This window comes from Cynocephalus volans, chromosome 13 (genome assembly GCF_027409185.1).
Source record: "Cynocephalus volans isolate mCynVol1 chromosome 13, mCynVol1.pri, whole genome shotgun sequence".
NCBI classification, from domain to species: domain Eukaryota; kingdom Metazoa; phylum Chordata; class Mammalia; order Dermoptera; family Cynocephalidae; genus Cynocephalus; species Cynocephalus volans.
In genome coordinates this window covers 57172688-57178620 of record NC_084472.1, presented here as the reverse complement: position 1 = coordinate 57178620, position 5933 = coordinate 57172688, and the positions used below count along the sequence as shown (strand labels likewise).

Sequence of the window (5933 nt, the reverse complement as noted above, 5' to 3'; positions counted from 1 at the left end):
CTGGGGAGCCCGCTGCACACTTCAATCCTAATATGCTCTCTTTTGTCCAGGTGTCCAGGCAACAGAGAGGGACATGGCTGACAAGGCAGCAAGATGCCACAATGGCAGTTTAGTCACTTGGCCCTTAATAAGTGGGCACCGTTAGGGCCAATCACACCAGTGCCACTGTTTCAGCCACCTTGGCTCCAACTCCAAGAGAAGGGGGCATGTGAGTGAGATGCAGGGGCCCCAGGGCAGGGGGTGTTACCTGGGGGCACTAGATGGGTTTCACAGAGTCCATCATCCCTGGAAATGCAAGTGACACCTTATGGACATGTGCATGTTCCTGGGAAAAATCCATAGATTTTGTGTAGCATCTTGAAGAGATCTACAACCTCAGAAAGGTTAAAACCACTGGCACAAGACTTTCCTGGACAGAAAAGGCCAGGCCATTGGAGCCCAGGGGCTCAGGGACAGGCGTAAGACAGGCGATTCCCAGGCTTCCTGTGCAGTCTACAGTGCAGAGGGTAAAGTGGCTTTGGCTTCAGAATTGCGTCCCTGTCACGGCACAGTTTTGTGACCCTGGGTGAGTTTCTGATTCTCTCTGATGAAGGACAAATGTGTTCACTTAGAGATCTAAGATCCAAACTTCTTCCCCATCTGTGACCCCTTCTCCTGTTCCTCCCCAGCTCCCAGCATTTCCCACATTTGGAATCTCTTCGAATGTCCTAGCCCAGTCCCGGCTCATCGCGAAGACACTGCTGCTCCTGAGCCGCCGTGAGGGGGGCAGGTTCTTCCTCCTGCTGCTTCAGGGCTCCCCCTGCGCTCCCCAAGCTCCTTACATGCCACCTTCTGCCCCCTCCCGTCCCCTGGCTCCCTCCTGCCATCACCCTGGTGACTTCAATATCACAAACGTGATCTTTCCAATAACTGGCTGCTCAGTCCGCTGGCCTCTTCCCCTCCACGGAGCTTATGACACCCTAGGCCTTGTCGTCGCCAGCAGCTGCAACCCGCCCTGTTCTCGGTTTCAAGCTCCCCGTTCCCTGACAACACCTCGTCTTTCCAACGCGCTGGCTGACTCCCTCTGACCTCAGCCATCCTTTGAGTCCATGGGGATCTCTCGGCCACTGATCGACCACCTTACCTTGTCATTGTCTCTCACCCCTCCAAGCCTTACTTCCCAGGTGAGAAAGTCCCGGTCCAGCATCACAGCGAATTCCTTTCTTAAGCTCTTAGATCCCTCGCCTTTCTCTCCATCATACCTCCTCGGCAAACCCCAAGCTGAAGAAAGACACGGCTGAGGTGGGTGGTCTCGCATCGACACATAGTGGCCCTTCCTGCTGCCCAGTGATCACACATCCCCGGGTCCACCGTCTCTCCCAGACCACTCCTGCATCCATTCGCCTCTCTTCCAGCCCCCCAAACGCCTCTTCATCCTCACGAATGTCACTGCGAACTTTACTTCCACAAGTTCTTGCCATCCCACCGCAGGGCGTCTGCGGCCACCTCCTCCGCCTTCCCTCGCGACACTGTGGACGAGTCGGCCCAGCTGCTCTGGGCCAACAGCTCGCAGCCCGTTTCTCTGCTCCCCTTTACAGCAAGACCATGCTGTTCACCTTCACGTTCACTCATTGTTTCCCCTCCTGTATTAGTCCGTTTTGTGTTGCTATAACAGAATACCTGAAACTGGGTGATGTATAAGGAAAAACATTGATTGCTTACAGTTTCTGAGGCTGAGGAGTCCAAAGTCCATCTGGTGGTGGCAACAGTGACCCAGGGGTCTCACATTGCAAGATGGTGGAAGCAGACAGAGCAGAGAGAGAGAAAGACAGACTCTCCTCTTCTTTTAAAGCCCTCAGAACCACGCCCCTGGCCACCATTTTTAATCCATTCACTACTGCACGGTCCTACAATCCAGTCACCTCTTCAAGGCCCCAGCCTACAATGACCACAATAGGATTTCCCAACCTCTTTACAGTCACAGTGGGGGCTAAGTTCCTAATACATAAAACTTGGGGGACACAATTCAAACTTCAATGAGTTTTGGGGGGGACACAATTCAATCCACTATACCTCCCCTTTTTCTTTCTTTATTTTTTCTTTCCATCATTAATTGTATTTATTTTTTGAATGGGCAATTGCACCTTTCAATCCCCAGCCCCTGGCCCCCTCACTGGGTGCAGCTGCCCCTAACATTTTCTTGAGAACCCTCCCATTGTCGGGGTACACACACACACACACACACACACACACACACACACACACACGCACACATTCTCTTCTTCCTCGTATACACCGATTTTTCATCCTTAAATGGGAACTTCAGTCTCCAGGCTTTCTTTGTTCAGAAGGCATATTCAGTGATAACAAACAAACGGTATGGCTAGAAAAGAAAAGAGAAGAAAAGAAAAAGGGCAGGAAGGGAGGAATGGGAGAACAAAGGAAAGAAAGAAGGAACTCGTGTGTAATTGTTCTTTTCCCCAGCTGGATGAGGTACAAATGTGTAATGTTTATTTACACTGGCAACAGCCCTCAAAGCACAGGTACATGAAGAACAGACCTAAAGAACAGCAGCTCCAACAAGAGGAACCAGGGGCTTACCACATCCAGTGCTTCGGTGTAGATTTGTTTCCTTTAGATGGTCACATCTGCCATTTGAAACTTTAGATCTTTCCAAGATAGAAGCAGGTCGAGGTCACACATTAAAATCTAGCCTAACCAGCTTTTTGCTGACAATGAGAGTCCTTGTATCTCTTAGGAAGATCCCCACTGGTCCTTTTCGTCTTAGCAGAATGAGGGCAGGGCCACCTGTGGCCACCAACTCAGATGCCCAGCCCAGATGGCAAGGCAGGACAACCTGCAGGTGCCATGCAGGCCTTGCCTTCATCTTTCACTAGTTGCTGTGAGAGGAAATCCTTTTTCTTGGTTTTTAAATACAAAAACAAGACCCTGTCGTTTGTGGTCTAAATGAGAAAACGTAGTAGACGTGAGGCCAGCTGTCCCCTGGACTTGAGAAGAAGGCACGGATTTGCTGTGCTACTGCGTGTCCAACACCGGCTGGCATCCTTGGATGCAAGCAGTACTCAGCTGCTGGGTACTTGGACACTTCGGAAGCAGAAGGGGGCGCTTTAACTTTTCCAGCTCCTGGGACCCACTGCTCAGTTCGAGGGAGGGATGGCTCAGAGAGCAGAGCCTGTTTCTTCCTGAGAAAAGGCTTCTTCCTGGGCTCCTTGGCTTGCTGTTTAACTGGATGACAGGGCAGGACGCTTCTGTCTGGCTGATCACTGGAAGCAACACCATCGCAAGGCCCAGCACAGTAAACTTCTGAATGGCTGGGAAGTATTCTTCACTCAGCTGTATTTGTTCAACTACTACAATCCTTTGGAGATTACTGGAATTTCTAACCCGAACAATCCTCTTTCTGTATCCATTTCCTGCCACCAAATCAGCTTCGGTGATATAAAGAATGCAGGGTCTGTTAGATAGGGAGAATCTCCTGGTGTCAGGTCATCCTCAAAGACAGGGTAATCTCCCCTTGCATCCCGTGCGCTAGCTGTGACCTGCGCCATTTCTCACTGGCGCACGTGCACAGGGCCTGTGCCATCAGGGGACTTCCTTTCCATCGGTGGTCTCAGTCTAATAAGGGAAATGCAAGATGGCACTTGAGCAGGCTCTCCTGCACACTGCTCCCCACTCTGCTCGAAGCCTGGGCCTCTTTGGCAGATCCCATCTGCTGAGCATTCTTGCAAACACTGAAATAATTGCTGAAAATCTAAGAACCAGAAGATTCCTGTTCTGGAAGTCACATCCCTCATTTTCTTCACCTGCCTGGCCCCTGACACCTCAGCTCGGTCCACACCATGGCTCCTCAGTCCAGTCCAGGGCAGGGGTTGAGCCAGCAGGGACCCCCACCCCGTCCCCAGTCTACAGGCTCCCGTGACACTACCTGAGTTCATGCCCCTTGTTGACTGGACCCACTTCGATCAGATGTTCCTGTCACTCTTCCATGGAATCTGCTCTTGACAATGGTCTCTGTTGTCAGTCCTCAGTCCTCATCTTATTGACCCATCAGTATCACTTGGGGTAGTTGGGCACACCTCCTCCTTGAGTCAGTTCTTCATGTGTCTTCTGAGACACCACACTCCTCTGGGTTTGTCACCTACCTCCCAGATCCTTCCTTCCTATCTCCTGGCTGGTGCCTTCCCATCGCTCTAGCCACGGGAGTGCCCAGAGCTCTGTCTCTGGACCTCTTCTTTCTCTGTCTATGTGATAAATACTGTCAGGTCTGCCGCCGGCTGACCCGAACAGCCCTAGCCTTGTTCCTTTTGGTGGGCGAGCGAATGGCCCGGGATTCCTCTTTCCCTCCTGTCCCCTTTGGAAGGAGACGGGGGAAGACAGCCGTGAAGAGAGGTGAGCACACCGCTGGCCCCAACCAGTCCGGTTTAAAGGACACTCAGACGCAGAGGGGGTTCTGTCGAGCAGTTCCATTTATTATCACACAAGCACTTGCTTTTAAAGGCAGATGGGGAGGGGAGGTTTTAACATAATCCTATCAGCTTAAAGGTCAAGGGCATGCATCCTGTCTCAATGCCTAGCTACTGCAATCACGCAGTGTTCACGAGCGCTGAAGCACGTATTTGGCCAATAAGGGCTAAGGCAAGGTTCCCGCACTCTACTTCCTCCTGGCGCCGTCTTAGGCTGCCACATTAATACGCCCTTGTGGGCCCATAATGGCGCCACTTGTAATGTCACTTAAGGTGGCATTAGTTTTTAAGGCCCGACAAAATACTATCTATATGTGGATATTCCCAAATGTATCCCTCCAGCCTGGGTTACTCCCCTGAATGCCTGTCTCCTATATCTAGCTACCTAGTCTACAGCTCTGCTGGGGTTTCTAGTTAGTCATCTCAAACTTAACATGCCTCACCTTCCCCAATTAGCCCTTCCTAGAGTTTGCCCTATTTCACTAAGCAGAAACTCTAGTCTTCCGGTTGTTGAGGCCAAAAAAATCACTGAGTCGTCCTAGACTTATCTCCTTTCTCTCACATGCCACATCCAATCCGTAGGCCAGTTCTGGTGGCTTTACCTTCAAGCTACAAACAACAAACACGACTCACCATCACCTCCACACCCTGGGCCAAGTCATCACCGCTTCTTTCCTGGGTAACTAACAGCCTCGTAAGCCCTTGTTTTCCTACTCCATGCCCAGCACAGCAGTCACAGGGAGCTTTCCAAACTCGTAAGTCAGATCCTATCTCGGTTCTGCTCCAAGCCCTCCAGTGGCTTCTCACTTCACTCAGTGGAAGAGCCAAAGTTCTTACAGGCCCTCATGACCGCCCTGTGCTGCTTTCCGATCCCATCTCCTACGCTCTCGCTCGTGGTCACTGTAGTCCAGCCACGCCGACCTCTCACTGTTCTTGGAACTCATCGGGCCGCTCCCAGCGAGGGGACTTTGTGCTTGCTGTTCTCTCTGCCTGGAATGTTTCTCTCCCTCATGCTCTCGTGGCCAGATCTTTGCTCAGATGCCACCTTCTTAGCAAGGCCATCCCTGGCTGCTGTCCTCACATCTGTCCTCTCCCCTCCGCACTCTTTGTCCCCCCAGCCTGTTCCATGTCTCTTCAGATGTCACCATTGGGCACACTGCACATTCTGCTCACGAATTTCATTATCATGAGTCTCCCTTGACTGGACTGCCTGTGAGGGAGGACAGTCGTATCTCCTTTGGTTGGCGTTCTTTCCCGGCACTCGGAACAGTGCTTTCTCATGGTGAATGTGGTGGGGCATGCTGCCGAAGCCCACCGGTGTCTGTGCCCTGGTAGAAGTCTTGAGGGAGCCAGTATCAGAGGCCAAAAAGATGGTGAGCCATTTATGTGCTGGTGAAAACTTGATAGACCTGGTGCCTGTGGTAACCTGTGGGGCAGGCCAGGTGCCTGCTGAGCTGTGGGCTCTGGAAA

General features: G+C 51.8%; 1 pseudogene; it reads right to left on the bottom strand.

The window, feature by feature from the left end:
* Positions 1–2908: 2908 nt before the first annotated feature.
* On the bottom strand, positions 2909–3602 carry LOC134361688 (Fanconi anemia core complex-associated protein 24-like; annotated as a pseudogene).
* Between the last annotated feature and the right edge of the window lie 2331 nt (positions 3603–5933).